This window comes from Mycteria americana, chromosome 5 (assembly GCF_035582795.1).
Source record: "Mycteria americana isolate JAX WOST 10 ecotype Jacksonville Zoo and Gardens chromosome 5, USCA_MyAme_1.0, whole genome shotgun sequence".
Classification (NCBI taxonomy): Eukaryota; Metazoa; Chordata; class Aves; order Ciconiiformes; family Ciconiidae; genus Mycteria; species Mycteria americana.
Window position 1 is genome coordinate 42,130,541 of NC_134369.1, and position 17,386 is coordinate 42,147,926.

Sequence of the window (17,386 nt, forward strand, 5' to 3'; positions counted from 1 at the left end):
GGATATTTCTCCATAACATTTTTTTAAACAAATAGTTGTATTTGAAGCTACATTAACAGACCATGTGATATGAAGAATGGCTGAAGTTTTCAAAAATTTTAATGTATTGCATTTTTCACAATGATCTATACATTTAGTAGCAAACTGGGAATCCAGATTAATTGTGTAATTTGCTATCTTCATTTTCAGACAAACAGGGCAAAAACTGAGTGTGTACTTGATCAAAGAACAGATATTTAAATATCTTCTCTGGCAATTATTTTTTGAAGTGAATTATTACTGAGATAATTCATTCTCTCTTCTCAAAGAAAAACACAATTAGATTCTAAAGTAGTGAAATGTTTTGTTTCATCAAACTAATATTCCAGGCAACTAAAGAGGAATCTGTCAGGCAACCCTGAGACTTAAGTTAGAACTTAAAAGTTCTCTCAATCTTATAAACGAACCTCATTTCTGTTATTTACAAAGCATCAGATGTATTTTTCTCTCAGCCATGCACAAGCCCGAAATGCCAGCAAAGTAATCTATTTTGTTGAGCTAAAAAGAGAGAAATCCTACTGTTCAAAATCTAAACATAGAGAGCTATGACAGAAAATTTTGGTGAAGGGAACAAGTTTTGATTACTTAGGAATGACTTCTGGAATCAACCTCAAGCTGTGTATTCTGGCAAAAATATCTGTAAGAACTTGAATGCTCTTGCAGAATTCATAGTATCTGGTTCAAAAAAGATTATTCCAGAGGGAAACAATGATGATACATAAAGTATATTAAAGCTATAAAAAAAGTGAGAACTTTCTTTAAATAACAAAATCTCCAGATAGTCTTAAGGTGATTCAGTTACAAATGCCAATAAAATAAAATACCTCCCCAAGAAGGCCTACTTCAAGGTCTTCTCACCCTTAATGAATCCAGAGGTTTCTGAACCTGACAGTACCACAATGCTCTATATAAGCAGGAGGATTTTACGAGATGCTGTTATTTAACAGTATATCTTGGCAGATATTATTATATCTATATATTTTTATTGCAATACACAAGTCTTTCCTTCGTCTATGTAACTTACCTTCATAGTTTAAATGTCTTATCAGACCTTGGAAATTCTTTCCTTGGAAGAAAAAGGAATCAGAAAGAACTCCACTGTATATGAAGTTTACATGTTTTGGGTAAGATATATGAGAACATCCCAGCTCCCATATGCAAATTTCCCTTTGCTCAACATAGAATACGTATGCTTGCATGATTTCAGATGATACTGGAGAAAACAGTGCTCTTTCACTAGGATTAGCTTAATTTCCCTTTTGTAACATCTACTTACATAATTCACGTTTAGAAAGAGTTCATCACTTCTGAGCAGACTCTACTTCCCACTTCAGCTCAGTTCACTGAAACAGAAAGCTCTCAGTCCCTGCTCAGCCCTTAGTCAGGTAAAACAATGTTAAAGTCTAGAGGAACTTTGCCTGAGAATATTTCAGGACCTGGCTCAATAGCATTGGAAGCTAAGCCAGGAGAAGGTAGTTCACCCTTGCTATTTTTGTGTCCCCATCCTCTGTAGTCCCTATGGATATAGTTTAAAGAAAAGCAGAAAAAAAATCTAAATATTTAAATTTTAGAAGTAATTTCAATGTGTTCTTCTTTATGTTTCTACAGTTTTTAAAACCACGATGTTTTATATTTGCTATTGTCTAAGAATCTTGTCAAGAGCACATTTATAAGAAACACAGCAGTCATTAATCTAGACCTATGTAGCTGCAGAAACTTTAATCTATTTGTGTATTTGCGTGTCACTCCTGTCACCTTGCAAATGGCTGAATCATTGAGGCAGGCCTTTAAACTGACAAACGATAAAAATGAGGCAGAAAGTGCAAATCAAATTTAGAACAGGCATAAAATGCATGTAGAAGTGTTTCTCTTTCAAGCCTTTCATGTAAGGCTTCCTGGAATCAATGGATTTTACATTCATGAAATTTGTATCAAGCAAGTTTTACAAACAACTGATCTCCTGTAGCATCCACAAAACTGTTTGGAATCAGAATCCAAAATACACTCTGTAACATACTAAAAACAGAAAAGGCTTTGAAGATTTCTCAGTGTAGAAATTTTTCCCCCGTAAAAAGGTTCAGTCAGTTTCTAGGCAACGTAGCTCTCCTAAATCCCTTTCATGCTCTTTATAGTATCCCATCAAGTGACCCTGCGAGAAGAGACTGGTTAGAGCAGCCACGGGCTTCATAATGATTTCTGCCTGCCAAGCTTGTTTGTTATTCAAAGTTTTTGCAGGATGTCTGCTGTATAACCTAACAAGGCCCCATAGGAGTCAACATCTAAGTTGATTCCCCTGGCAGCCAATCTCTTTGCTACGACTAAAGAAAGTGACTTACTGGCAACTGGCTTGCCTCTCTTCTTCTTTCACATCACTGCTTGCACTTGCGTGGACACACACAAACCCTGACAGAGACCAGACAGCCTGATGCACCAGATCTTCTCTTTGAACCTCTTCCTTCAGTGTTTAATGCTGGTTTATTATCTTTACCAAGGGACTCAGCTGATAGTGGTGTCTGGCTATAGCTGTAGGGTAGGATGCCTAATCTACCCTAGACAGCCTAATCCTAGGATGCCTAATCTACCCTAGATACCCTAGAAAGATAAAGAAAGAAATTGTGCTTTAATTAATTTCGTATTACAATTCACCAGGCCTGCTGACACCTGTGAAATTGCTTTGGTCACTGTAATGTCTCTTCAGAAACGGTGTTACATTATAAACACAATCTGTTGCACAACTGAAAACTTGATTTATGGCATGCAACAATCCTACCTAATGGCCTTATACCGTATATTGTACATCCTTGACAAGTATTTAGATGTTTATGAAGACACTTGTTGCTTATAATTATAATCCTGCTAATTTCCTCATTCCCAAAAGCAACATTAGTGTTTGCTAATGAACTGCAGATTAATTCACTTTGAATTAGTCTCTACCCCCCTCTGCCCCCCGCGCATACTAGATGGCACTAATTTTGCTTTGGGGACCTTAAAAGGATTTGTTGCTATGAGAGTAGATTCAAATGGCCTGTGCTATTATTATTTAAGAATTTGGTTTACCTTAATTTGAATTCAATTATTCTCTAATGTTCTGAATTTGAGCTGAGAGATAATGTGTTAAAAATAAAAATAGACAAATTATATAGATCAATACAAATAAATTTTATGGGTGATATGATAAGAGTAGATCAAAGTGTTGCCATTTTCTCTGGGGCATCTAATGACATGAAGCTGGTAAACTGAAACAAGCCTGATGGTCTGAGTTCAGTCCATAATGGTTTAATAGCAATAGCATATAAGCACCAAACACAATATAACACATTTTCTCACATAAGGCAAATTTTATACCTACTGATTCCGTGCATCTCTGCAATGTCTTTTTAAAACAAAATAATGTTAACAACAGCGATCCTCCTTTTGCTTTGAGCATAAAAAACCTGCTTATCTTTTTCTTTTTTGTTTAAATCTGTGTAATATCTGACCTGACTATATGTGAATAGGATTCACTATCTAGGTTGATACAAACAACTCTCAGAATTCATGGTTTAAAATAACAGATTCTTGCTTCCAAACTTTATATCAGCTGCCAACCTCACAATATAATCCTTGATTCACACTGCTTGAAAGCTTTCATTCTCTGCCAGCAGCTGCTTGCTGAGCTATTCCTGCCCTCCCCTTCTTTCCTTGGCAGATGATGTGTTAAAAAAGTACTAACTGGGATATGTACCAGCTGCAGGTGTACCAAACGGGACAAGCAGACACTCCGAGGAATGAGACAGGATGGAGTTCTTCCTCCTCCATGGGGTTACTTTTAAATACCATAATGAAGGCAATGTACATACTGCTTCAATGAAATCACTAGGTATGTTTGCACCACCTGCCCTCATTTGATACTGGCTGTTTTTAAAATCAGATATTATTTTTTTGGTTTAGTTGCATTAATTAAGGAAAAGTGGATTAAATGTGTTAAAAAATAATCCAAATACATAAACTGTGAGACTACTGTAATCCTGAGGACGTTCACATACATTCTACTAAGTGAAAATAATCAAATAAAAGCATTTGTCTCAGTGATTCCTAATTCTGATTCTTCTGTGGTAAACTTAAAATTCAAGTCACAGCATGACTGGGGCTTTTTCTTGAGTAATTATTAGGTAAGCAATAGGAGAATTTGGCCCACAAAGGCCAGATTTTCAAAACAATTCAGGTCTCGGTTATGAGCCAAATGAAGAGCCCAGATTTTCAAGTGCTCTGTATGCAGTGAAATGATCAGTACCGAGTACTACCGAAAATGAAGCCACTATACAGAGACTCCAAAAAGTGTATTGAGAATTAAGGGGCAGAAGATTGTTTGTTATAATTAATTATTAATTGCTTGTTTATGACTCTTTGTTATAAATCAGCCCTCAGGTGTTAATTTTGATGGTTTAGTTATTTGTAAATCATAAAATTGAATGGTTCGATGATATTCACGTTAGCCAAGAGAAAAAAGGAAAATATATATAAAGTTCTTAGTATTCAAATGTTTTAAAACTGAGTATGTGATAGCCATAACCTTTCATTTAGATTGTTTTGAACCTTGAAAGAACCAAATTTGTGAGTGTGAAATTTGCTCAGACTATCATAAGATTTAATGAATTGTTCTCTGAAATAATTTCAGTGCACTTCTGTGCTCTGTCTCTGAAATGATCCAGACACTACTTGTTTGTATTTTTAAATGGAAAAGAAAATAATTTATTATATGCAGGCCTGAAATTACACCTATCACAACAGATTTAGATTCTTTGGACCTAAGCTTTGCATCTGAAATGACCTCTTACACGGAAATACAAGATTGTCACAGGCAGAAGTTGTATTGTCACACATTTAGGTTCAAATGAAAATAGCTATGCAATAGCATTCATTGACAGTGACATATTTCGTGAAGCAAAACCCATAACCATCATTAAACATTCAAAACATTCTGGGCAGTGATAATTCTTGTGAACTTTTTAGGCTTTTTGAAAGTACATAAATTATTTTTGAAAAAGTCATTTTAGTCAATTAAATTGAGTCTTGAATAAGCAAAGATCCGGTTGAATGGAAAGCATAATGTAACCTACAGGTAATGTCAGAAGAAAAATCTGAATTAACACTTTTATCTGCATTGGCGGCATACCAAAACCTACAAATAGATGTCTCTGGTATCAGCTCTTTTGCATAGTTTCACAACTGAACATAGAGGAGTGAGATGTGTGTTTTAACTTTCTGAAAATATGTAGTAAAAAAATAATTTTCAAAGTCTTTTATTGTGATGTGTACCATAGAACATCAAAGTGATGGAAAAACAGTTCCTAAACTAATCACACAAATTCATATAAATATTCAGAATACATAGTCATTGTGATGGTGGGTTTTTTATGAAATCAGGGAAAAATAAAAATAGAATAAACAAAAAGTTGGATCTGTGTAGGAGACTTACCTTCCTCTGTAACAACTGATAGAAATGCTACTAACATCTCAGAATAATGTGTGAGTCATCTTGTATGTAAGCTGAGATATCTATCTTTGCAGTGTATGCTTCTGATGGGGTTGCTTTATCCTCAGTGAGTTTCTTTTAAGTAGTTTTGCCTGCAGGGAGCATAGCCACCCTCACTGTGCAGGAGGTGAAGATTTTACTATGTGCCTGAAATTTGAAAGTGGTGAGTCATCACCCTTCACAGGTTTTTATAGCATAATTGCTCAGTGGAAAGTGTATGGAAAGAGTTCAAAGAACAGTGTGGAAGTGATACAGATTTTCTGGATTTGCACACAAGAAAACAAAGAAAAACAATTTTTCAAGTTACTTGCAGTTATTTGAAGGGGAAAGTTCAGAAGGAACTCTGCTGGATAAGTTAAGTCAGTCAATTCATAGAATTCTCAGTCCCTAACTGATGAGGATGATGTAATCTTGATTATACAAAATTATTCTGAAACTTTGCTAGAAATATTTTTCTTTCATGAGATTCACGGTGTTAGACACTGCCTATAAAGTAGAAGTCATACCCATGTTTGTTTTCAGGTCACTGAATAATACCAAGTTTCTAGCTGGTATTTACACTGGTACCAATTTACACTGGAAACGTAACTATTAATTCAACTTTCCCTTTTACAGATGTGAACAGAGACTGCTCTATCTATAGGTAAATATTCAACTGTTTTCCTATTTCACCCATTTTAACTTAAGGATTTGGACTAGTTTTGGACTGAGAATTACTGTATTTACTCTGAAAGAAAAAGCATGTTCTGGATTCACAAGCAACAAATTGTACCAATTTGGTGTATTCATTGTTACTAATTTTCTTGTTATTCCTTGGTTTACAGTTTATGGCTATTCTTGTTTCAAATGTCCTGTTTGTTTCCTTAAGCATATTGTATTTAAAGAAAACAAGCAGCAAATGAGCAAAGGAATCAATGGGCTTTTTGCAGCTACTCTCTATCTCACTTTTAAAGGAATAGTCGAATCAAAAAAGACTTTTCACCAATGGACAATGGACCACAGTACCTTATATTAGTAGGTTCTTCAAATTCAATGTAGATTTACTAGCCAGGGCTTACAAACATTATAGCAAGTGGCATGATCTTGTTCAAAAGAGGCAAAGATTCTTTTATTTTGTTTAGGGACAACAGAAGGAAATTATACCCATGTGACACCATCATAAGCATCTTTAAAAGGACTTTCCAGTATTTCTGGCTATGGATTTCTCTTGGGAAGAACCAAGTTGGACGTCTTTACCACAACAATTAGACATGATGAAATGTAGTAATGACAAACTATACTTCAAATTCATGGGTTATAATTAGTCAGTTGTGATTCATAAGACTAAAGTGTAGCTATTAAATGCACCAAGTGACTCAGGCATTAGAGTACCTCGGGTTTAATCCTAACACTTAATAGCATCTACAGCCCTGAAGGAGATTTTTCAGGTTTCTCCATACAATATACAGAAAACTTACAGAAGCCAACAATCTGAATGGAGAATTATCTAAACTGGTCTTCAAGGACTTAGACCTTGGTCCTCTTAGAAACTCAGAAGGCTCACTCTGCCCAGGCTTGCTTTTTATGTGTGAAGAAGGTCCTTAAGCACAGTCATCCATTTAGCACAGAACAATAGAAAAGAACTTCCTAGAGGTGCTTTTTAGCCAATATCCAGTGGTTAGGATGACAACTTGAAAGGTGAGACAACTCATTTTAAAATCCCTCATCTACTTCCTGTTTGGAAAAGAGATTCTAACACAGGAGTTCTACTCCCTCAATAAATGCGCTAAGCACTGAGCTGCATTTAATTTCTCCTTTGAGTTTGTGAGAATTTCATACAACACTGAGCATTTTTAAACAGAAGCAACTGTTTAACAGAGGTATTCCTACAGAATACCACATTATGCAATAGAAGCAAGTTTCCAGTACAAGACAGGAAAGCCAAATTCCTTCTTCAGATCATAGTAATAAGGGATGCCACTGACTTTCTCAAGGAAATTTCCAATACTAAATAAATGAGTAGGAAGGCATTCTTCTCTCCACATGAACTTTCTGCGCTCTGTGAGGCAAAGCAGAACTACAAAACACAAGGAAGGTATACAAGCAAAATGTTTGCTTGACATCCAAAGAAACTTCTTAGAACTAGAATGGTAATACTCCTTGTGAGAAACATTTAATATAGATATTTGGAGACATTTAACAGTAAGAAATGTATGCATCACTAGGATTAGGTTCCAGCTGCCAGATGTGAAACTCTGTTGACTTCACAGTGTCAGAGCCAGAAACCAAACTAGGAGATAAAACTAAATCTACAAGCCCTCACCAGCCGCTCAAAAGAGATGATTTAACAGAACTTAACACTTCCACATAAAAATTTATTAAACTATACAGTCATCTTGCTACTGAAAAAAGTTGTTAGATCTTTGCAGAAAGATAAGAGAAAATAGGAAAGGAAATGTGATACATATTCTTGTTTTTTTCTGTTCTTTTGTATATAGTTATTCCTAATCTAACCAAGGTATGATCTCCACTTTTGAAAGTGTCAACAATAAAGTATTTGTGTTAGCTCTCTCTGCAGGATCTGTGCTTTTTCTTGGATTTTGAGTAGAGAAGATAATTTAAGTCTTTTTATTACACATTTCCAAGTAAACTATGGATTTTGGAGAGACTATTTTTTGTCTCCTGCCACTGGTTTCTAGAGCTGGCTGAAGATTAGTTTAATAAAATATGGATTGTTTAAAAAAATGTGTAATAAATAATGGCAAAAATCTGTCAAGTAATGAATTCTTTAATGAGATCCAAAAGATAGATTTAGGAATAAATATTTAGTCAGTTTTACAGATTCCTTAAAATTGAAACAAAAAATATTAATGTCCAGGGGAGGGGTAAAACAAAATAAGACTTCAGCTTTAACAAATATTGTAGATGAAAGTAATATCTAAGCAAAAGTTTTATGCCTCAGACTGCAGCATATCTTGTTTTCAGGGTGGTAGGCATGTGCAAATCTTGTCTTCCTAAAGCAGGATGTATAGTAGTAGCAGTACAATTACATTCAAAGTTTTGAGAACAAATGTATTTGAATTATCAAGCCATCTAATTAGTGTTATTTATAAGACAGTATTCTAGGGCATAATTAAACCAGAATCTAGGTACTGAAGCCACTGCTTTTTTCAAGGGGTTGGCTTATTTTATCTTGTAAGAAATTTCCATTATTTTAACATTTTGCATTCAATGAATAATGGATTCAAGGGAGTTATAAATAATGGACAATTAAATTTTGAAAGTAAGAAATGTGATATTAACAAAATACAAGGTACTCATTCTAAAGAAAACTGTTAAAACATAAATGCCAAAATCCCATTAAGATTGCAGTCATAGTAATGACTGGCCTTCTTGAAGAACCGTTCTCATAAGCCATCTTTTTTCCCTAGCAACTGTTGTTTTAGGCCTAACCTAAGTCTATGCAAGGTAATAGTATTCAGGTTCTAGCTACCTTTTTTCCCCCTGGGAGACTGCGTAACATTCCTTTCTATGCTTACAGATAATGACTACTTTTCTAAAAATTTTATATATTAGAATGTGTTCTCTTCGTCTGTCTGTTAAAATTCACATGTATTAAGGCCAGTCAAGACTATTCTGACTAATTTTCTGTTACTAATTTTTAAAGGAGGGAAATACTAAAATCTGTATTTTCTAGGACAAATAAACCCATTTTAACCAAAATGCCATTGCTAGCTAAATCTCTGACCTACCTTAGCTTCTTAATTAAAACCAAAGGAAGAAAAATTGCAAAATATGAATAGCTCATAACTAAGGAGCTATTTACATTTTCTAAAAGAGTATGCATTTAATAATCTGTATAAAGTGTTCCAAACAGGAAATGGAGCATCTCAGAACACAACTTTTGGTTAGGTCACTCAGCTTTAATTGAGAAAATAGAAAGAGAAAGCTTTAATCTAGATTCTTCTTTGTGTAGCTGAGTGAGCTAATTATCTACTTTAACCCACTTACTGTATTTCCTTTTAAACTTTATAAGCACGTGCTGTTAAAAAACAAAAACAAAAAAAGACAAACACACCCCCCCCCCCGAATCCCATGTTCACATCACTTTCTCTCATTTAATCAGATACAAACCTATATGTAAATACACACCAAAGTCATTGCTATGACATCAGCTTTTGCTTAAAGCCCACGTGGAAGTTTTGCTCTCAGCAGGCACTGCTACCTCGGTCAGGGAGCTGGGAGTTGCCGGGAATCCTCATGGGGGCTGGCAGAGCAGGGCCTCACCCAGCAACCCGAAGCAGGGAGCAGGACAGGCTGGAGATCTGCCGGGGCAGCCAGGAGTCCAGCCTACCAGCCAAGCCCATAGCAATGAGATGCCTCCAAAGTCAATGAGGGAGGTCAAGTCAGGATCAGATCCAAACCATTGGCAAGTTCTGACTAAGTCCAGTGCAAGTCCACAGTAACATGACAGATCTGGGATGAAGGCAGTCTGTGGGGCTGGGACAAGGTCAGGGCATACTTGACCAGCACTGGTATGGCTACAACGTTGCTGCAGTACAGCCTTAGTTGGGAGCCAAGTGTGAGAGCTCAGCTCAAAAAGAGTGTTACGCTCAGAATCTTGTTAATGGGCAAGGAAAGCACATCACGCACACACATGTATATAGGCAAAGCCAAGCATTTATTATTAGTGTAATGGAAACCTTAACAATCTAATTCAAAGGTCATTACTACTGTAGACCTGATTTTACAAATGAAACAAACATTATTAAAGAAAAACGAAGAATAACAATACAGTTAGAGTACTTGTATACAATTTTAATTGTATTCCTGCTATTGATGTAACATACACGCTTAGTTTCTATCCCTTTTCCTCATGCTACACTCATCCTTCCACTACTCCTCTGGGTCCTAAGGTTGGTGGTTTCACTCTGGTCGCGGTTCAGGGGGGTGGGGGGCTGTTACGGCAAGTTGTCAGCATTAGGAGTCCTTCACAGGGAACAATACGGTGTTCATGATGATTTCTTCTTCCTCTCCATTTTTTCCCCTTATACATACACACACATAGTTTGTGAACATGCATTTACATCTTTCTTTGTTTTCATTCATCTGTTGCTCCAGATTACATCCAGTTACTATATTTGATGCTCTCTATGTATGTTAGATACTGTTTCTTTGTTATCTTCGCTATCCCTCAACCAGTTTTGAGGATCTCCAGGTCTTTTTTTTTTTTTAACTGACCATTAGTGAGCAGTTTGTAGTTGTGGGGTCTCCCACACCAAGCCTGTGCCCCATCTCTTATCATCCCATGCCTGTACTCCTCAACACCACATCCCATGTCTCCATTTTTCAAGGCCCCTGCTATCTTACCCAGCCTGTATCTCTACATTACATCATTCTGCAAGGGTCATAAATACCTCATTCTGCGTAGAAGAAGTGCTTGTTACTGCTATCTATATAAAACTCTAGTTATACCACACAAAGATAAACAAAGGTAAAACAAATTAGACATAGACACTTGGTCAATTAGAGAAATTCCTGTCATAGGTAAACCAAGTAAAACATAGCTACAGGTCAAGAAGTATTAAGACAGAGCAGGCCTGCCAAATCTCAGTCCGGAGGCCTTGCAAATTCACACAAAGCTTATTGCCTGTTACTAGCAATAACAATGAAAAGTTAAAGCAGCTCCCAAATGAAAAGGGACAGGCTTTCAGAGTACAGTCAGTGACCTTGTATAAAGCAAGGAGCCCCCTCCGTCTGAGGCCCGGCAGCCAGATTAGCAGGATGGGGAGGAAGGGAATGTGCTCGGGGCCCTGAAATGGATGGGTTTGTTTCTGGTCTCAGGTGATCCCCATCTCATAGGAATGTGTGTTCTTAAGATTTCAGCCAATGGGAAAAAATAAGAATGCAGAATTATGTACTAATCAGCCCATTTCGGGGGGAGTGGGAGAGAGGAAAACCCCTTCAAATGACCAGTTAAACGATCAACTTCTGAGTACCTAGGACATGATGTTGAAACATAGACAAAACCTGACATTAATTCAATGAAGAAAGATGTTTGTAACAATTTCTTTTACTGATGCGGTTACTGTTCTGGTAGCAAGGTAGTATGTGTGTTACATATTTTTTTCTGAAAGTCTTTTGTATAGTCTTGTGTAACATTCTCATAAGCAAAATAAGGAAAAATGGTGGAGATGAAACCATGGTTGGCTGAGCCCTTAGCTGAATGAAAAGGAGAGAATATTAAAATGACGTCTATCATAATGTCTCCTGGATTTGAGTCTTACAACCTAGGTAATGGACTAGATACTTAATAAATCATACTTGTGATACTGTAATAGTAGGGGTAGCAAGTTCTTTTGGAATGGATCACATTCTAAATAGGGAATATTTTGTAGTTGAGAAAATACTTTGACTTTGGAAAGTTAAAATGACCCATGAATTCAGGCAACAATTTTGAAAGAGATTCACACAAAAACATAAGCATACTTCCAAAATGAGATAATATATATTTGGGAAATAGTTAGTTCCTTCTACTTAGCATTGGTAGGTCTCAGCTGGAATATTTTGGGATGCCACATTTTCAGAAGTATTCATCATGCTGAAAGAAGTCAAAAGGGGAGCAACAGAGGGAAAGACGTTGGGAAAAAATGAACAATAAGACAAAAAATGCCAATTTTAGTAAGAATATATAAGGTTTGTAGTAATTAAAAATATATGGTGGGCTTTAGTTGTTTAAACTTTGATGTCTAGAGCCAATTTAAACAGCCCACGTGTCCTGCTTAGCTTCCAGCAGCTGTCTCAAAAAGACATGCACCTCCTGTAGGTCCAGTGTCATATCTGTTAACTTTGTAAGGAAATCCTAAATGCTTTAGAGGATCTGAAATTACATAGATGTCTGTAATTTGGACACCTGAATATCTCTCCAATTGTTCAAAAAATACATGAAGAATACAAAAAATTTGAAGTCGTTTGCAACCACGCAGTCTTCAATGACACAGATAACAAGGATAAAGCTATGGAACCAGCTTAAAGTCAGTGCTCCTGGAATTCCATTTAACAGAGGTTGGTTTGTTTGTTGGGTTGCTTTTTGGTTTTGTGTGTGTTTTGTTTGGGGGTGGGGGGGTAAAGTTGCCTGTAAACAAACATCTTTTAGTAGTCCAAGGACTCTTTCAGTTGTCCAGGTACCCTAGTTTTATCCAGAATAGAACAACAAATTCAGTCATATATTGCAGGTTTTCTATTCATGTTAGTCTGTGATTTCCATCTGGAAATTAATCTCATGCAACCGACTAATTAAATTAAAGTTTAATATTCTTTTCATTGCCATCTCATGACAATAACTGTTGAGCTTCCAGCAGTTCTGGCTTTAAAATTGGAGTGAAATATTGCCTCAAAAAAATTATTCTAAAATTAAGTAGGAAATAGTATGAAGTACACACCTGACAAGCACCACACATAAAAACATTACCCTGCTGAGGAAAAAACAATTCACATTTTAAAATATATACTGCTGATTGTTTAGCAAGAGTAGGATTCAAGTAGTAAGCTTTAAGCCTAAGCCTTCTTACATATATGTCCAATTATGCTGAGAAGAGAAGGGAATCAGGTGTTCTGTAAATAAATGCACTTAAAGAGATGAATAAAAAGCAGGGGAGGGAGGGGGAAAGAAAAACAAAATAAATGGAGCTTCCTGTGGTTTCAGGTAATCATTCTTCTTCCAGTGCTTTTCATGATTCTTATCATGGAACATAGCCCCAAATCTTGCTGCAACTGCTTTTGTTCAGACGGTAATTTAGTCTTCATTTCAAATTAATGGCATCTGGGTGCAATAACTCTTCAGATAAGTTTTTCAGAAAAAGTCTTTTATAGCTGTTGCTTTAGCATTACTTGAAACAAGAATTGTGGTATAGAGAGTATGGGGTTGTTCGTGTGTTTGTAAATTAAGACAGAATTAAATTTTAATTTCAATAATTTCACAGAATATGAAATTGCCCTAGCAGTGGAAAGATCTAAGCTAAACAGAGCTAGGAGATCAGGGGAAAATCTGATTGAAATGCCTCAGTGTTTCATTTAGTGGCAGTGTGTATAGTCTGCACTATCTATGGGTTAGGGAATGCTGGGATAAATCTGCCTGTGGCCTTCCATCGCACTTAACAAAATGTTGACTGAATTGAATGTATAGTCTTTCCAGAGGTCTTCTGTGCAAATGAACGCAGTACTCATATGTTGAGAAAGTTTTGTTGTTTTTTATTCTTACTGACTTTATCATAAAGAGTTATCCCACAATATATAGGAAAATGCTCTGTCATTGGTGTGTACTGCACATGTAATAACTCTGTGAAACTGTCTTGTTAATACATTAAGTTACTAAGAGGCCCTCAGGAAAACACCTGTGTGTGCTCTGGGGAACATAGTTGTGATTCCCATCTCAACAATCTAGAGGCGAGTTTTATCCAGCAAGCAGAGTTTTATAGATAAAAGTCCAAATACCTTGTAGACAGTGACTTCAGAATACAGAGAAAACAAGTGTTGAACTCTCTTATACTTTTCCTAAGTTATTTACTCATTTTGAAATCTAGAATCACTGGGCAATTAAGAGTTATATAAAACAAGGATCCTACCTGGAAAAAAAGCTTCCCAGAAAGTGGTCTTCAACGAGTCTTTCAGCTTCAGAACTGAACTTGGAAGAAAATTTCCAAGATCAGGCACCAAATCAACCTGACTATAACTGAGCAACTTATGCATACATATAAACATGGAAATTACTGGCATGCAATTAAACAATCGCCACACACCAGAATAAGCTTGCATAGAAAATGTGTTAATGTTCTCTTTGGAGATGTTCTCTTTGGAGAGAACATCTCAGAAAAAAAAAAAAAAAAAAAAACCTCAGTCAACTCACCTCTGTCATCTCAGTATTCATTCTTAAAAGAAACCTAAATTAAAAAAAAATCAAAACAAACAACCTTCAAAAGATTAAGCTGGAAAATAAAATAAAATCATCAGCTCTCCAAAATCATAAATTCTACAGATAATAGTTTCATGGATCATGGTAATTCATCTCCTTTAATAGGATTTTGGTATCAACTCTTCTTTCAGACAGTCTGATTAACGGATCTTGTTACATTCATAGCATTTGTTCTAAAACTTGTACTTAGCTTTGAAGACTGCTTCTTCAATTTCTGATTGCAGAAGAGCTTATGGATCCAAAAGCTTGCCTCTTTTCTCAAGCTATACCAATTGATCTAAAAAAATGATACTATATCTTCCTACAAGCTTTACCTTATTTATATCCTTACACTGTCACAGCTGCAATCAATATGATCGACTTAATGCCTAAGTTATGGTAACATTAAGTGAATGATCATAATGTCTTTTTAATGCATGTAGTTAAAGTTTTAAACATTCTTTGGTTTTTTGAATATATCTGCCTCCAGTAGTTCTAAGACACCTATTCCTGTTATATTAACTATATTAGTCAATGTTTTTAATATATTAATCTTCCCAAAGCCCTTTTCAGATAAGAAAGTGCTGATTTTACAGGTTTAAATCAGTGATACATGAAAGATGTCAGTGATTTGCTCAAGTTTACCTAAAAAACCTCTATGGACAAAAGCACAATGAAAGGCTCCTAAACCCTAGATTATTCTTCTAACCTGTAGAAATATCCTCTTGCTCATTTATAAATGTGGATAAAAAAGAAAAAAATCCATCTTATGTTCAAGAAATAGGTTTTTCTAGTGTAGTAGGTATTGTGACTCAAACCTATAACTCATTTTAAATTGTAAATTATATCCAGATCTCACTTTAGGTTAAAATAATGTGGCACAATTGAATTACACTGCAGTAATTCCTCAAGGATATTTGGTCATGATTCTTCCAGTAAAAATATCTAAATTAGATCAAGGATTCAGTTTTGCTCACAGACGTTCAGTTGCTTTGGCTGACTTTGTGCCAAATTTGGGAAGCCAGGCATATGCAAATGGCTCAACTTTGCTCCTATATACAAATGTGAAGTTCCTTGCAAGTTCACATTTCTCAGCCAGAACTCAAAATTTTTTGAAATCTAAAACTATACCAAAGATGTTTTCTTTTTTGAATATAAATGAACTGCACACATCTATGAGGAGTTTACCTCTTAAGTAATCACAGTAATGCTTAAAAAAACTAAAAAAACAATGAATTTAGTTAAATAAGGAAAATACAAAGAAAAAAATTGCATTTTCCAAGTTGCAAATCCCAAGCTGATATTTCAAGCAATGTTTCTGCAGAGAACATATATCAGAGATAGCAACTACTCCAGAATGAGTAATTCTTTGACAGGATTAGCATGCTAGCTACATCTTTTTTTTAACCCCTGCACTCTAGGCTCCTTATTGGTTCATAAATCTTGATGAGCCTTGTAAATGTTCTCATATTTTCATTAACTGTGACCGTATTGACAGCAAAATTATCCATCATGACCAGCAGACAACTATGCAACAACTCTGTAAGAATGATGCAAAGACAAGAAGTCGAAATAAAAAGTATCTGTAGGACATATCTCTGTAGAGCTCTGCACAAAACAGCCTTATGAAAGTATCAGTTTTAAATAATAATTAATAGAAAAATCCCATTCACAGCTCTTGAGTAGATAAAAATTATGAATCTGATTTTTTTTCACTGGTGTCGTAGTCAGCTAATGAAATAAAAATGAAGCTCTGCAATTTATTTCTTAGGTCAAGCCACAACATTTATTGAATTATTTGACTGACTGAGAAATAATAGACATCTGAGTTGGCGATTGACTTTTTTTTTTAGACATGATACATTACCTAGCACTTTCTATTTTGGTGAGTTTTGTAGTTCAGTGCCTGATGCTTTACATCTGACTAATAAGGATACTATTAACAGTTTTAAAACAGTGGTCATTAAGTCTTGTTACTGAAAGATGCAAGTTTTAAAAATAATCCAGAAAAATCACAAAAATTGATTTATTAGTCCTTCCTTTCCTCCTTCCATACCTCAGAACCCATTGCTGCAAACCTCTGAGCAACTCATTGCCACTTCCCTAAAGAGAAACAAAGTCACCAAGCTAACAACATGTGTTTTTTCTGCTTCAACATTCCTGAAATACGAAGTTATCCAAAGACTGCTAGTCAGAGAAATTCTCCTTCTTATAAAACATAGCTTAAGGGAATAAAGCATCGGCTCTTAGTAGTGAGGATTTCTGTCTGCAACTTGAAATTGTTTATCTTCCATTTTCACTAAAATTCTAACTTCTTTATTCCATACGGTCAGTTATAGAACTTAATTTACAAAGACAGTGATGTTGCCATGTTAATTGAGCATAGGAAGGTGGTCTTTAACTGGGCATTTTGCGCTGTTTCTCCCCCTATCCTACAGTTTTGAGCCCTATGTAGAGTGGTTTAAAAAAAAAAATTAAGCCAGTGAAATTGTTTCCATTGCAATCAGTGAGTTTTTGAACCAGGGCCACTTATGCAAATGAAACAAAACTGAGTGAGCCATTTGCAATGCATAGTTTAGCTAAAAATGTTAACCTCTCCTTCTGTTCAAGGCTTATCCACAAGCAGATCACACGTTCCTTGAATTTATTTCTATTTAAACATGCTTTCTGGGAAAAAAATAATTACTCTTTATAATCACAATTATTCATGAGTATTTGGTAACATTTATTTATAGTTGTGTCTGGTAGTAAGTACAGATTTATTTATTATTTCTAATTCAAATCATAGGGTTTAAAATATTTGCAGCTAAAATTCTGTAACGTTTTATTTAAAGAGAGAGTAGGACCTGTTTGTCTTATTCTTAATATTCTTAACATTTTTGGAACCAGATTACAGGTAGTTG